The sequence below is a fragment of the Schistocerca nitens genome, chromosome 9, assembly GCF_023898315.1.
Source record: "Schistocerca nitens isolate TAMUIC-IGC-003100 chromosome 9, iqSchNite1.1, whole genome shotgun sequence".
Lineage (NCBI taxonomy): Eukaryota > Metazoa > Arthropoda > Insecta > Orthoptera > Acrididae > Schistocerca > Schistocerca nitens.
The window spans coordinates 146,482,333-146,494,874 of record NC_064622.1 but is presented as its reverse complement, the minus strand read 5'-3'; the positions used below and the strand labels follow the sequence as shown (position 1 = coordinate 146,494,874).

The following is a 12,542-nucleotide window of genomic DNA, read 5'->3' as shown; positions in this document are numbered from 1 at the left end:
TCTCGCAGCTGCATCTCGAGACGATTGCGGTAAATATCGCTTCGTGCAAGCGTCAGCGTAGCGTCAGTCGAGCAAAGTCGAGACAAGTCAAGCTGAGAGATGTTACGCACTTAATTAAACGGTAGGCGCGGGAAACCGACGCAGACAACGCTTTCCAAGTGTCCCATGTCACGCACCGAAGAGCGCGGACGGCTCCACGCAGCAGAGTGGCGCAGTGGAAGCGTGCTGGGCCCATAACCCAGAGGCAGAGGTCCGTGGATCGAAACCACGCTCTGCTAAAATTATTCTTTTTCTTGGGTGCCTCGAGCTCGATCATTAAGCCTGGGGTGAGCTGGTTCAGCGTCAACAGCAACCCCTGTAAGTCGTGAAACGACGACGTCGTGTGAAGAATGCGAGAAACACTTCCTAAGACGCAGACTTTCTTACGATTTTGCAGTAACTACATTCCTTGATCGCAACGTTAATGTCCTTTCGGGCCACGCGTGCAACTTTCGCGATATAAAAATCGCACCTCCCCGGCGGGGAATCGAACCCCGGTCTCCCGCGTGACAGGCGGGGATACTAACCACTATACTACCGAGGAACACGCGATCGGTGACTATAATGCACGCACACTTATGTTTCTCAAGCAGGTGATACATTTCAGAGTCAGCTGCTACGAAATAAAAGTATGCCCCAGGTGAGGCTCGAACTCACAACCCCGGCATTGCTCACGGCTACTGCCTTATAAGTACCGTGCGCTAACCAATTGCGCCACTGGGGATACAGCAGAGAGCTTTCAGTTAGCGATACTCACTTTGCTGCCAACCTGTTGTGGCTGCACACCCGTCATAAGATCGTCACCTGCGGCCATACTGCGAATTTAGCACCTGTCTACGAATGCCTCATTCGATTCTTGCTTCATATGCTACACTTACAAGCATATCAACCGCTTGTCCTCGCCGAAAAAAATGCAGAAAAACGCGCGCCTTGCCTTCTGCTACCTGTCCAACAGCGAGGGCAGATGTGTGGCAAGCTCTAAGCCGTGCAGGCGCACCGTGGCCGAGCAGCTGGAGGAGAGGTGCCTTCCTTGGCAGCTCCCTGCAGAGTGCGCAAGACCAGAGTGGCCGCGCCGCCGTTGTCAGTGGACGACATGCAGTTGCCGAGCCACGGAGAACACGTTGCTTTGCGATGTGCACCCGCCTCGTGGTAGAAAACGCAAACAGTGGCCCTGTGGCGCAACGGATAACGCGTCTGACTACGGATCAGAAGATTCCAGGTTCGAATCCTGGCAGGGTCGGCATTTTGTTAGTTGCGGGCGCGTAGCTAGGCAGTGGATTCGAATGTCTCCACCTTCGTGGAGTGCAATGTTAATCCTGAGCATCTCGCAGCTGCATCTCGAGACGATTGCGGTAAATATCGCTTCGTGCAAGCGTCAGCGTAGCGTCAGTCGAGCAAAGTCGAGACAAGTCAAGCTGAGAGATGTTACGCACTTAATTAAACGGTAGGCGCGGGAAACCGACGCAGACAACGCTTTCCAAGTGTCCCATGTCACGCACCGAAGAGCGCGGACGGCTCCACGCAGCAGAGTGGCGCAGTGGAAGCGTGCTGGGCCCATAACCCAGAGGCAGAGGTCCGTGGATCGAAACCACGCTCTGCTAAAATTATTCTTTTTCTTGGGTGCCTCGAGCTCGATCATTAAGCCTGGGGTGAGCTGGTTCAGCGTCAACAGCAACCCCTGTAAGTCGTGAAACGACGACGTCGTGTGAAGAATGCGAGAAACACTTCCTAAGACGCAGACTTTCTTACGATTTTGCAGTAACTACATTCCTTGATCGCAACGTTAATGTCCTTTCGGGCCACGCGTGCAACTTTCGCGATATAAAAATCGCACCTCCCCGGCGGGGAATCGAACCCCGGTCTCCCGCGTGACAGGCGGGGATACTAACCACTATACTACCGAGGAACACGCGATCGGTGACTATAATGCACGCACACTTATGTTTCTCAAGCAGGTGATACATTTCAGAGTCAGCTGCTACGAAATAAAAGTATGCCCCAGGTGAGGCTCGAACTCACAACCCCGGCATTGCTCACGGCTACTGCCTTATAAGTACCGTGCGCTAACCAATTGCGCCACTGGGGATACAGCAGAGAGCTTTCAGTTAGCGATACTCACTTTGCTGCCAACCTGTTGTGGCTGCACACCCGTCATAAGATCGTCACCTGCGGCCATACTGCGAATTTAGCACCTGTCTACGAATGCCTCATTCGATTCTTGCTTCATATGCTACACTTACAAGCATATCAACCGCTTGTCCTCGCCGAAAAAAATGCAGAAAAACGCGCGCCTTGCCTTCTGCTACCTGTCCAACAGCGAGGGCAGATGTGTGGCAAGCTCTAAGCCGTGCAGGCGCACCGTGGCCGAGCAGCTGGAGGAGAGGTGCCTTCCTTGGCAGCTCCCTGCAGAGTGCGCAAGACCAGAGTGGCCGCGCCGCCGTTGTCAGTGGACGACATGCAGTTGCCGAGCCACGGAGAACACGTTGCTTTGCGATGTGCACCCGCCTCGTGGTAGAAAACGCAAACAGTGGCCCTGTGGCGCAACGGATAACGCGTCTGACTACGGATCAGAAGATTCCAGGTTCGAATCCTGGCAGGGTCGGCATTTTGTTAGTTGCGGGCGCGTAGCTAGGCAGTGGATTCGAATGTCTCCACCTTCGTGGAGTGCAATGTTAATCCTGAGCATCTCGCAGCTGCATCTCGAGACGATTGCGGTAAATATCGCTTCGTGCAAGCGTCAGCGTAGCGTCAGTCGAGCAAAGTCGAGACAAGTCAAGCTGAGAGATGTTACGCACTTAATTAAACGGTAGGCGCGGGAAACCGACGCAGACAACGCTTTCCAAGTGTCCCATGTCACGCACCGAAGAGCGCGGACGGCTCCACGCAGCAGAGTGGCGCAGTGGAGGCGTGCTGGGCCCATAACCCAGAGGCAGAGGTCCGTGGATCGAAACCACGCTCTGCTAAAATTATTCTTTTTCTTGGGTGCCTCGAGCTCGATCATTAAGCCTGGGGTGAGCTGGTTCAGCGTCAACAGCAACCCCTGTAAGTCGTGAAACGACGACGTCGTGTGAAGAATGCGAGAAACACTTCCTAAGACGCAGACTTTCTTACGATTTTGCAGTAACTACATTCCTTGATCGCAACGTTAATGTCCTTTCGGGCCACGCGTGCAACTTTCGCGATATAAAAATCGCACCTCCCCGGCGGGGAATCGAACCCCGGTCTCCCGCGTGACAGGCGGGGATACTAACCACTATACTACCGAGGAACACGCGATCGGTGACTATAATGCACGCACACTTATGTTTCTCAAGCAGGTGATACATTTCAGAGTCAGCTGCTACGAAATAAAAGTATGCCCCAGGTGAGGCTCGAACTCACAACCCCGGCATTGCTCACGGCTACTGCCTTATAAGTACCGTGCGCTAACCAATTGCGCCACTGGGGATACAGCAGAGAGCTTTCAGTTAGCGATACTCACTTTGCTGCCAACCTGTTGTGGCTGCACACCCGTCATAAGATCGTCACCTGCGGCCATACTGCGAATTTAGCACCTGTCTACGAATGCCTCATTCGATTCTTGCTTCATATGCTACACTTACAAGCATATCAACCGCTTGTCCTCGCCGAAAAAAATGCAGAAAAACGCGCGCCTTGCCTTCTGCTACCTGTCCAACAGCGAGGGCAGATGTGTGGCAAGCTCTAAGCCGTGCAGGCGCACCGTGGCCGAGCAGCTGGAGGAGAGGTGCCTTCCTTGGCAGCTCCCTGCAGAGTGCGCAAGACCAGAGTGGCCGCGCCGCCGTTGTCAGTGGACGACATGCAGTTGCCGAGCCACGGAGAACACGTTGCTTTGCGATGTGCACCCGCCTCGTGGTAGAAAACGCAAACAGTGGCCCTGTGGCGCAACGGATAACGCGTCTGACTACGGATCAGAAGATTCCAGGTTCGAATCCTGGCAGGGTCGGCATTTTGTTAGTTGCGGGCGCGTAGCTAGGCAGTGGATTCGAATGTCTCCACCTTCGTGGAGTGCAATGTTAATCCTGAGCATCTCGCAGCTGCATCTCGAGACGATTGCGGTAAATATCGCTTCGTGCAAGCGTCAGCGTAGCGTCAGTCGAGCAAAGTCGAGACAAGTCAAGCTGAGAGATGTTACGCACTTAATTAAACGGTAGGCGTGGGAAACCGACGCAGACAACGCTTTCCAAGTGTCCCATGTCACGCACCGAAGAGCGCGGACGGCTCCACGCAGCAGAGTGGCGCAGTGGAAGCGTGCTGGGCCCATAACCCAGAGGCAGAGGTCCGTGGATCGAAACCACGCTCTGCTAAAATTATTCTTTTTCTTGGGTGCCTCGAGCTCGATCATTAAGCCTGGGGTGAGCTGGTTCAGCGTCAACAGCAACCCCTGTAAGTCGTGAAACGACGACGTCGTGTGAAGAATGCGAGAAACACTTCCTAAGACGCAGACTTTCTTACGATTTTGCAGTAACTACATTCCTTGATCGCAACGTTAATGTCCTTTCGGGCCACGCGTGCAACTTTCGCGATATAAAAATCGCACCTCCCCGGCGGGGAATCGAACCCCGGTCTCCCGCGTGACAGGCGGGGATACTAACCACTATACTACCGAGGAACACGCGATCGGTGACTATAATGCACGCACACTTATGTTTCTCAAGCAGGTGATACATTTCAGAGTCAGCTGCTACGAAATAAAAGTATGCCCCAGGTGAGGCTCGAACTCACAACCCCGGCATTGCTCACGGCTACTGCCTTATAAGTACCGTGCGCTAACCAATTGCGCCACTGGGGATACAGCAGAGAGCTTTCAGTTAGCGATACTCACTTTGCTGCCAACCTGTTGTGGCTGCACACCCGTCATAAGATCGTCACCTGCGGCCATACTGCGAATTTAGCACCTGTCTACGAATGCCTCATTCGATTCTTGCTTCATATGCTACACTTACAAGCATATCAACCGCTTGTCCTCGCCGAAAAAAATGCAGAAAAACGCGCGCCTTGCCTTCTGCTACCTGTCCAACAGCGAGGGCAGATGTGTGGCAAGCTCTAAGCCGTGCAGGCGCACCGTGGCCGAGCAGCTGGAGGAGAGGTGCCTTCCTTGGCAGCTCCCTGCAGAGTGCGCAAGACCAGAGTGGCCGCGCCGCCGTTGTCAGTGGACGACATGCAGTTGCCGAGCCACGGAGAACACGTTGCTTTGCGATGTGCACCCGCCTCGTGGTAGAAAACGCAAACAGTGGCCCTGTGGCGCAACGGATAACGCGTCTGACTACGGATCAGAAGATTCCAGGTTCGAATCCTGGCAGGGTCGGCATTTTGTTAGTTGCGGGCGCGTAGCTAGGCAGTGGATTCGAATGTCTCCACCTTCGTGGAGTGCAATGTTAATCCTGAGCATCTCGCAGCTGCATCTCGAGACGATTGCGGTAAATATCGCTTCGTGCAAGCGTCAGCGTAGCGTCAGTCGAGCAAAGTCGAGACAAGTCAAGCTGAGAGATGTTACGCACTTAATTAAACGGTAGGCGCGGGAAACCGACGCAGACAACGCTTTCCAAGTGTCCCATGTCACGCACCGAAGAGCGCGGACGGCTCCACGCAGCAGAGTGGCGCAGTGGAGGCGTGCTGGGCCCATAACCCAGAGGCAGAGGTCCGTGGATCGAAACCACGCTCTGCTAAAATTATTCTTTTTCTTGGGTGCCTCGAGCTCGATCATTAAGCCTGGGGTGAGCTGGTTCAGCGTCAACAGCAACCCCTGTAAGTCGTGAAACGACGACGTCGTGTGAAGAATGCGAGAAACACTTCCTAAGACGCAGACTTTCTTACGATTTTGCAGTAACTACATTCCTTGATCGCAACGTTAATGTCCTTTCGGGCCACGCGTGCAACTTTCGCGATATAAAAATCGCACCTCCCCGGCGGGGAATCGAACCCCGGTCTCCCGCGTGACAGGCGGGGATACTAACCACTATACTACCGAGGAACACGCGATCGGTGACTATAATGCACGCACACTTATGTTTCTCAAGCAGGTGATACATTTCAGAGTCAGCTGCTACGAAATAAAAGTATGCCCCAGGTGAGGCTCGAACTCACAACCCCGGCATTGCTCACGGCTACTGCCTTATAAGTACCGTGCGCTAACCAATTGCGCCACTGGGGATACAGCAGAGAGCTTTCAGTTAGCGATACTCACTTTGCTGCCAACCTGTTGTGGCTGCACACCCGTCATAAGATCGTCACCTGCGGCCATACTGCGAATTTAGCACCTGTCTACGAATGCCTCATTCGATTCTTGCTTCATATGCTACACTTACAAGCATATCAACCGCTTGTCCTCGCCGAAAAAAATGCAGAAAAACGCGCGCCTTGCCTTCTGCTACCTGTCCAACAGCGAGGGCAGATGTGTGGCAAGCTCTAAGCCGTGCAGGCGCACCGTGGCCGAGCAGCTGGAGGAGAGGTGCCTTCCTTGGCAGCTCCCTGCAGAGTGCGCAAGACCAGAGTGGCCGCGCCGCCGTTGTCAGTGGACGACATGCAGTTGCCGAGCCACGGAGAACACGTTGCTTTGCGATGTGCACCCGCCTCGTGGTAGAAAACGCAAACAGTGGCCCTGTGGCGCAACGGATAACGCGTCTGACTACGGATCAGAAGATTCCAGGTTCGAATCCTGGCAGGGTCGGCATTTTGTTAGTTGCGGGCGCGTAGCTAGGCAGTGGATTCGAATGTCTCCACCTTCGTGGAGTGCAATGTTAATCCTGAGCATCTCGCAGCTGCATCTCGAGACGATTGCGGTAAATATCGCTTCGTGCAAGCGTCAGCGTAGCGTCAGTCGAGCAAAGTCGAGACAAGTCAAGCTGAGAGATGTTACGCACTTAATTAAACGGTAGGCGTGGGAAACCGACGCAGACAACGCTTTCCAAGTGTCCCATGTCACGCACCGAAGAGCGCGGACGGCTCCACGCAGCAGAGTGGCGCAGTGGAAGCGTGCTGGGCCCATAACCCAGAGGCAGAGGTCCGTGGATCGAAACCACGCTCTGCTAAAATTATTCTTTTTCTTGGGTGCCTCGAGCTCGATCATTAAGCCTGGGGTGAGCTGGTTCAGCGTCAACAGCAACCCCTGTAAGTCGTGAAACGACGACGTCGTGTGAAGAATGCGAGAAACACTTCCTAAGACGCAGACTTTCTTACGATTTTGCAGTAACTACATTCCTTGATCGCAACGTTAATGTCCTTTCGGGCCACGCGTGCAACTTTCGCGATATAAAAATCGCACCTCCCCGGCGGGGAATCGAACCCCGGTCTCCCGCGTGACAGGCGGGGATACTAACCACTATACTACCGAGGAACACGCGATCGGTGACTATAATGCACGCACACTTATGTTTCTCAAGCAGGTGATACATTTCAGAGTCAGCTGCTACGAAATAAAAGTATGCCCCAGGTGAGGCTCGAACTCACAACCCCGGCATTGCTCACGGCTACTGCCTTATAAGTACCGTGCGCTAACCAATTGCGCCACTGGGGATACAGCAGAGAGCTTTCAGTTAGCGATACTCACTTTGCTGCCAACCTGTTGTGGCTGCACACCCGTCATAAGATCGTCACCTGCGGCCATACTGCGAATTTAGCACCTGTCTACGAATGCCTCATTCGATTCTTGCTTCATATGCTACACTTACAAGCATATCAACCGCTTGTCCTCGCCGAAAAAAATGCAGAAAAACGCGCGCCTTGCCTTCTGCTACCTGTCCAACAGCGAGGGCAGATGTGTGGCAAGCTCTAAGCCGTGCAGGCGCACCGTGGCCGAGCAGCTGGAGGAGAGGTGCCTTCCTTGGCAGCTCCCTGCAGAGTGCGCAAGACCAGAGTGGCCGCGCCGCCGTTGTCAGTGGACGACATGCAGTTGCCGAGCCACGGAGAACACGTTGCTTTGCGATGTGCACCCGCCTCGTGGTAGAAAACGCAAACAGTGGCCCTGTGGCGCAACGGATAACGCGTCTGACTACGGATCAGAAGATTCCAGGTTCGAATCCTGGCAGGGTCGGCATTTTGTTAGTTGCGGGCGCGTAGCTAGGCAGTGGATTCGAATGTCTCCACCTTCGTGGAGTGCAATGTTAATCCTGAGCATCTCGCAGCTGCATCTCGAGACGATTGCGGTAAATATCGCTTCGTGCAAGCGTCAGCGTAGCGTCAGTCGAGCAAAGTCGAGACAAGTCAAGCTGAGAGATGTTACGCACTTAATTAAACGGTAGGCGTGGGAAACCGACGCAGACAACGCTTTCCAAGTGTCCCATGTCACGCACCGAAGAGCGCGGACGGCTCCACGCAGCAGAGTGGCGCAGTGGAAGCGTGCTGGGCCCATAACCCAGAGGCAGAGGTCCGTGGATCGAAACCACGCTCTGCTAAAATTATTCTTTTTCTTGGGTGCCTCGAGCTCGATCATTAAGCCTGGGGTGAGCTGGTTCAGCGTCAACAGCAACCCCTGTAAGTCGTGAAACGACGACGTCGTGTGAAGAATGCGAGAAACACTTCCTAAGACGCAGACTTTCTTACGATTTTGCAGTAACTACATTCCTTGATCGCAACGTTGATGTCCTTTCGGGCCACGCGTGCAACTTTCGCGATATAAAAATCGCACCTCCCCGGCGGGGAATCGAACCCCGGTCTCCCGCGTGACAGGCGGGGATACTAACCACTATACTACCGAGGAACACGCGATCGGTGACTATAATGCACGCACACTTATGTTTCTCAAGCAGGTGATACATTTCAGAGTCAGCTGCTACGAAATAAAAGTATGCCCCAGGTGAGGCTCGAACTCACAACCCCGGCATTGCTCACGGCTACTGCCTTATAAGTACCGTGCGCTAACCAATTGCGCCACTGGGGATACAGCAGAGAGCTTTCAGTTAGCGATACTCACTTTGCTGCCAACCTGTTGTGGCTGCACACCCGTCATAAGATCGTCACCTGCGGCCATACTGCGAATTTAGCACCTGTCTACGAATGCCTCATTCGATTCTTGCTTCATATGCTACACTTACAAGCATATCAACCGCTTGTCCTCGCCGAAAAAAATGCAGAAAAACGCGCGCCTTGCCTTCTGCTACCTGTCCAACAGCGAGGGCAGATGTGTGGCAAGCTCTAAGCCGTGCAGGCGCACCGTGGCCGAGCAGCTGGAGGAGAGGTGCCTTCCTTGGCAGCTCCCTGCAGAGTGCGCAAGACCAGAGTGGCCGCGCCGCCGTTGTCAGTGGACGACATGCAGTTGCCGAGCCACGGAGAACACGTTGCTTTGCGATGTGCACCCGCCTCGTGGTAGAAAACGCAAACAGTGGCCCTGTGGCGCAACGGATAACGCGTCTGACTACGGATCAGAAGATTCCAGGTTCGAATCCTGGCAGGGTCGGCATTTTGTTAGTTGCGGGCGCGTAGCTAGGCAGTGGATTCGAATGTCTCCACCTTCGTGGAGTGCAATGTTAATCCTGAGCATCTCGCAGCTGCATCTCGAGACGATTGCGGTAAATATCGCTTCGTGCAAGCGTCAGCGTAGCGTCAGTCGAGCAAAGTCGAGACAAGTCAAGCTGAGAGATGTTACGCACTTAATTAAACGGTAGGCGCGGGAAACCGACGCAGACAACGCTTTCCAAGTGTCCCATGTCACGCACCGAAGAGCGCGGACGGCTCCACGCAGCAGAGTGGCGCAGTGGAAGCGTGCTGGGCCCATAACCCAGAGGCAGAGGTCCGTGGATCGAAACCACGCTCTGCTAAAATTATTCTTTTTCTTGGGTGCCTCGAGCTCGATCATTAAGCCTGGGGTGAGCTGGTTCAGCGTCAACAGCAACCCCTGTAAGTCGTGAAACGACGACGTCGTGTGAAGAATGCGAGAAACACTTCCTAAGACGCAGACTTTCTTACGATTTTGCAGTAACTACATTCCTTGATCGCAACGTTAATGTCCTTTCGGGCCACGCGTGCAACTTTCGCGATATAAAAATCGCACCTCCCCGGCGGGGAATCGAACCCCGGTCTCCCGCGTGACAGGCGGGGATACTAACCACTATACTACCGAGGAACACGCGATCGGTGACTATAATGCACGCACACTTATGTTTCTCAAGCAGGTGATACATTTCAGAGTCAGCTGCTACGAAATAAAAGTATGCCCCAGGTGAGGCTCGAACTCACAACCCCGGCATTGCTCACGGCTACTGCCTTATAAGTACCGTGCGCTAACCAATTGCGCCACTGGGGATACAGCAGAGAGCTTTCAGTTAGCGATACTCACTTTGCTGCCAACCTGTTGTGGCTGCACACCCGTCATAAGATCGTCACCTGCGGCCATACTGCGAATTTAGCACCTGTCTACGAATGCCTCATTCGATTCTTGCTTCATATGCTACACTTACAAGCATATCAACCGCTTGTCCTCGCCGAAAAAAATGCAGAAAAACGCGCGCCTTGCCTTCTGCTACCTGTCCAACAGCGAGGGCAGATGTGTGGCAAGCTCTAAGCCGTGCAGGCGCACCGTGGCCGAGCAGCTGGAGGAGAGGTGCCTTCCTTGGCAGCTCCCTGCAGAGTGCGCAAGACCAGAGTGGCCGCGCCGCCGTTGTCAGTGGACGACATGCAGTTGCCGAGCCACGGAGAACACGTTGCTTTGCGATGTGCACCCGCCTCGTGGTAGAAAACGCAAACAGTGGCCCTGTGGCGCAACGGATAACGCGTCTGACTACGGATCAGAAGATTCCAGGTTCGAATCCTGGCAGGGTCGGCATTTTGTTAGTTGCGGGCGCGTAGCTAGGCAGTGGATTCGAATGTCTCCACCTTCGTGGAGTGCAATGTTAATCCTGAGCATCTCGCAGCTGCATCTCGAGACGATTGCGGTAAATATCGCTTCGTGCAAGCGTCAGCGTAGCGTCAGTCGAGCAAAGTCGAGACAAGTCAAGCTGAGAGATGTTACGCACTTAATTAAACGGTAGGCGCGGGAAACCGACGCAGACAACGCTTTCCAAGTGTCCCATGTCACGCACCGAAGAGCGCGGACGGCTCCACGCAGCAGAGTGGCGCAGTGGAGGCGTGCTGGGCCCATAACCCAGAGGCAGAGGTCCGTGGATCGAAACCACGCTCTGCTAAAATTATTCTTTTTCTTGGGTGCCTCGAGCTCGATCATTAAGCCTGGGGTGAGCTGGTTCAGCGTCAACAGCAACCCCTGTAAGTCGTGAAACGACGACGTCGTGTGAAGAATGCGAGAAACACTTCCTAAGACGCAGACTTTCTTACGATTTTGCAGTAACTACATTCCTTGATCGCAACGTTAATGTCCTTTCGGGCCACGCGTGCAACTTTCGCGATATAAAAATCGCACCTCCCCGGCGGGGAATCGAACCCCGGTCTCCCGCGTGACAGGCGGGGATACTAACCACTATACTACCGAGGAACACGCGATCGGTGACTATAATGCACGCACACTTATGTTTCTCAAGCAGGTGATACATTTCAGAGTCAGCTGCTACGAAATAAAAGTATGCCCCAGGTGAGGCTCGAACTCACAACCCCGGCATTGCTCACGGCTACTGCCTTATAAGTACCGTGCGCTAACCAATTGCGCCACTGGGGATACAGCAGAGAGCTTTCAGTTAGCGATACTCACTTTGCTGCCAACCTGTTGTGGCTGCACACCCGTCATAAGATCGTCACCTGCGGCCATACTGCGAATTTAGCACCTGTCTACGAATGCCTCATTCGATTCTTGCTTCATATGCTACACTTACAAGCATATCAACCGCTTGTCCTCGCCGAAAAAAATGCAGAAAAACGCGCGCCTTGCCTTCTGCTACCTGTCCAACAGCGAGGGCAGATGTGTGGCAAGCTCTAAGCCGTGCAGGCGCACCGTGGCCGAGCAGCTGGAGGAGAGGTGCCTTCCTTGGCAGCTCCCTGCAGAGTGCGCAAGACCAGAGTGGCCGCGCCGCCGTTGTCAGTGGACGACATGCAGTTGCCGAGCCACGGAGAACACGTTGCTTTGCGATGTGCACCCGCCTCGTGGTAGAAAACGCAAACAGTGGCCCTGTGGCGCAACGGATAACGCGTCTGACTACGGATCAGAAGATTCCAGGTTCGAATCCTGGCAGGGTCGGCATTTTGTTAGTTGCGGGCGCGTAGCTAGGCAGTGGATTCGAATGTCTCCACCTTCGTGGAGTGCAATGTTAATCCTGAGCATCTCGCAGCTGCATCTCGAGACGATTGCGGTAAATATCGCTTCGTGCAAGCGTCAGCGTAGCGTCAGTCGAGCAAAGTCGAGACAAGTCAAGCTGAGAGATGTTACGCACTTAATTAAACGGTAGGCGTGGGAAACCGACGCAGACAACGCTTTCCAAGTGTCCCATGTCACGCACCGAAGAGCGCGGACGGCTCCACGCAGCAGAGTGGCGCAGTGGAAGCGTGCTGGGCCCATAACCCAGAGGCAGAGGTCCGTGGATCGAAACCACGCTCTGCTAAAATTA

At 54.1% G+C, this 12,542-nt stretch overlaps 27 non-coding genes across 27 annotated transcripts; 9 read left to right on the top strand and 18 right to left on the bottom strand.

Annotated features, from left to right (window-relative positions):
- Positions 1-511: 511 nt before the first annotated feature.
- Trnad-guc (transfer RNA aspartic acid (anticodon GUC)) lies at positions 512-583 on the bottom strand. The gene has a single exon. It is a non-coding gene; the product is annotated as a tRNA-Asp (tRNA).
- An 88-nt stretch (positions 584-671) lies between these two features.
- Trnai-uau (transfer RNA isoleucine (anticodon UAU)) lies at positions 672-763 on the bottom strand. The gene is given in 2 exon segments: positions 672-707; positions 726-763. It is a non-coding gene; the product is annotated as a tRNA-Ile (tRNA).
- A 443-nt stretch (positions 764-1,206) lies between these two features.
- Positions 1,207-1,279, top strand: Trnar-acg (transfer RNA arginine (anticodon ACG)). The gene has a single exon. It is a non-coding gene; the product is annotated as a tRNA-Arg (tRNA).
- Positions 1,280-1,873: 594 nt separating this feature from the next.
- On the bottom strand, positions 1,874-1,945 carry Trnad-guc (transfer RNA aspartic acid (anticodon GUC)). The gene has a single exon. It is a non-coding gene; the product is annotated as a tRNA-Asp (tRNA).
- Positions 1,946-2,033: 88 nt separating this feature from the next.
- On the bottom strand, positions 2,034-2,125 carry Trnai-uau (transfer RNA isoleucine (anticodon UAU)). The gene is given in 2 exon segments: positions 2,034-2,069; positions 2,088-2,125. It is a non-coding gene; the product is annotated as a tRNA-Ile (tRNA).
- A 443-nt stretch (positions 2,126-2,568) lies between these two features.
- Trnar-acg (transfer RNA arginine (anticodon ACG)) lies at positions 2,569-2,641 on the top strand. Its single transcript has one exon. It is a non-coding gene; the product is annotated as a tRNA-Arg (tRNA).
- A 594-nt stretch (positions 2,642-3,235) lies between these two features.
- On the bottom strand, positions 3,236-3,307 carry Trnad-guc (transfer RNA aspartic acid (anticodon GUC)). The gene has a single exon. It is a non-coding gene; the product is annotated as a tRNA-Asp (tRNA).
- Positions 3,308-3,395: 88 nt separating this feature from the next.
- Trnai-uau (transfer RNA isoleucine (anticodon UAU)) lies at positions 3,396-3,487 on the bottom strand. The gene is given in 2 exon segments: positions 3,396-3,431; positions 3,450-3,487. It is a non-coding gene; the product is annotated as a tRNA-Ile (tRNA).
- Positions 3,488-3,930: 443 nt separating this feature from the next.
- Positions 3,931-4,003, top strand: Trnar-acg (transfer RNA arginine (anticodon ACG)). Its single transcript has one exon. It is a non-coding gene; the product is annotated as a tRNA-Arg (tRNA).
- Positions 4,004-4,597: 594 nt separating this feature from the next.
- Trnad-guc (transfer RNA aspartic acid (anticodon GUC)) lies at positions 4,598-4,669 on the bottom strand. The gene has a single exon. It is a non-coding gene; the product is annotated as a tRNA-Asp (tRNA).
- An 88-nt stretch (positions 4,670-4,757) lies between these two features.
- On the bottom strand, positions 4,758-4,849 carry Trnai-uau (transfer RNA isoleucine (anticodon UAU)). Its single transcript is given in 2 exon segments — positions 4,758-4,793; positions 4,812-4,849. It is a non-coding gene; the product is annotated as a tRNA-Ile (tRNA).
- A 443-nt stretch (positions 4,850-5,292) lies between these two features.
- Trnar-acg (transfer RNA arginine (anticodon ACG)) lies at positions 5,293-5,365 on the top strand. Its single transcript has one exon. It is a non-coding gene; the product is annotated as a tRNA-Arg (tRNA).
- Positions 5,366-5,959: 594 nt separating this feature from the next.
- Positions 5,960-6,031, bottom strand: Trnad-guc (transfer RNA aspartic acid (anticodon GUC)). Its single transcript has one exon. It is a non-coding gene; the product is annotated as a tRNA-Asp (tRNA).
- Positions 6,032-6,119: 88 nt separating this feature from the next.
- On the bottom strand, positions 6,120-6,211 carry Trnai-uau (transfer RNA isoleucine (anticodon UAU)). Its single transcript is given in 2 exon segments — positions 6,120-6,155; positions 6,174-6,211. It is a non-coding gene; the product is annotated as a tRNA-Ile (tRNA).
- Positions 6,212-6,654: 443 nt separating this feature from the next.
- Trnar-acg (transfer RNA arginine (anticodon ACG)) lies at positions 6,655-6,727 on the top strand. The gene has a single exon. It is a non-coding gene; the product is annotated as a tRNA-Arg (tRNA).
- Positions 6,728-7,321: 594 nt separating this feature from the next.
- Trnad-guc (transfer RNA aspartic acid (anticodon GUC)) lies at positions 7,322-7,393 on the bottom strand. Its single transcript has one exon. It is a non-coding gene; the product is annotated as a tRNA-Asp (tRNA).
- Positions 7,394-7,481: 88 nt separating this feature from the next.
- Trnai-uau (transfer RNA isoleucine (anticodon UAU)) lies at positions 7,482-7,573 on the bottom strand. Its single transcript is given in 2 exon segments — positions 7,482-7,517; positions 7,536-7,573. It is a non-coding gene; the product is annotated as a tRNA-Ile (tRNA).
- Positions 7,574-8,016: 443 nt separating this feature from the next.
- On the top strand, positions 8,017-8,089 carry Trnar-acg (transfer RNA arginine (anticodon ACG)). Its single transcript has one exon. It is a non-coding gene; the product is annotated as a tRNA-Arg (tRNA).
- A 594-nt stretch (positions 8,090-8,683) lies between these two features.
- On the bottom strand, positions 8,684-8,755 carry Trnad-guc (transfer RNA aspartic acid (anticodon GUC)). Its single transcript has one exon. It is a non-coding gene; the product is annotated as a tRNA-Asp (tRNA).
- An 88-nt stretch (positions 8,756-8,843) lies between these two features.
- On the bottom strand, positions 8,844-8,935 carry Trnai-uau (transfer RNA isoleucine (anticodon UAU)). The gene is given in 2 exon segments: positions 8,844-8,879; positions 8,898-8,935. It is a non-coding gene; the product is annotated as a tRNA-Ile (tRNA).
- Positions 8,936-9,378: 443 nt separating this feature from the next.
- Positions 9,379-9,451, top strand: Trnar-acg (transfer RNA arginine (anticodon ACG)). The gene has a single exon. It is a non-coding gene; the product is annotated as a tRNA-Arg (tRNA).
- Positions 9,452-10,045: 594 nt separating this feature from the next.
- On the bottom strand, positions 10,046-10,117 carry Trnad-guc (transfer RNA aspartic acid (anticodon GUC)). The gene has a single exon. It is a non-coding gene; the product is annotated as a tRNA-Asp (tRNA).
- Positions 10,118-10,205: 88 nt separating this feature from the next.
- Positions 10,206-10,297, bottom strand: Trnai-uau (transfer RNA isoleucine (anticodon UAU)). The gene is given in 2 exon segments: positions 10,206-10,241; positions 10,260-10,297. It is a non-coding gene; the product is annotated as a tRNA-Ile (tRNA).
- A 443-nt stretch (positions 10,298-10,740) lies between these two features.
- Positions 10,741-10,813, top strand: Trnar-acg (transfer RNA arginine (anticodon ACG)). The gene has a single exon. It is a non-coding gene; the product is annotated as a tRNA-Arg (tRNA).
- A 594-nt stretch (positions 10,814-11,407) lies between these two features.
- On the bottom strand, positions 11,408-11,479 carry Trnad-guc (transfer RNA aspartic acid (anticodon GUC)). The gene has a single exon. It is a non-coding gene; the product is annotated as a tRNA-Asp (tRNA).
- An 88-nt stretch (positions 11,480-11,567) lies between these two features.
- Trnai-uau (transfer RNA isoleucine (anticodon UAU)) lies at positions 11,568-11,659 on the bottom strand. The gene is given in 2 exon segments: positions 11,568-11,603; positions 11,622-11,659. It is a non-coding gene; the product is annotated as a tRNA-Ile (tRNA).
- Positions 11,660-12,102: 443 nt separating this feature from the next.
- Trnar-acg (transfer RNA arginine (anticodon ACG)) lies at positions 12,103-12,175 on the top strand. The gene has a single exon. It is a non-coding gene; the product is annotated as a tRNA-Arg (tRNA).
- The last annotated feature ends 367 nt before the right edge of the window (positions 12,176-12,542 follow it).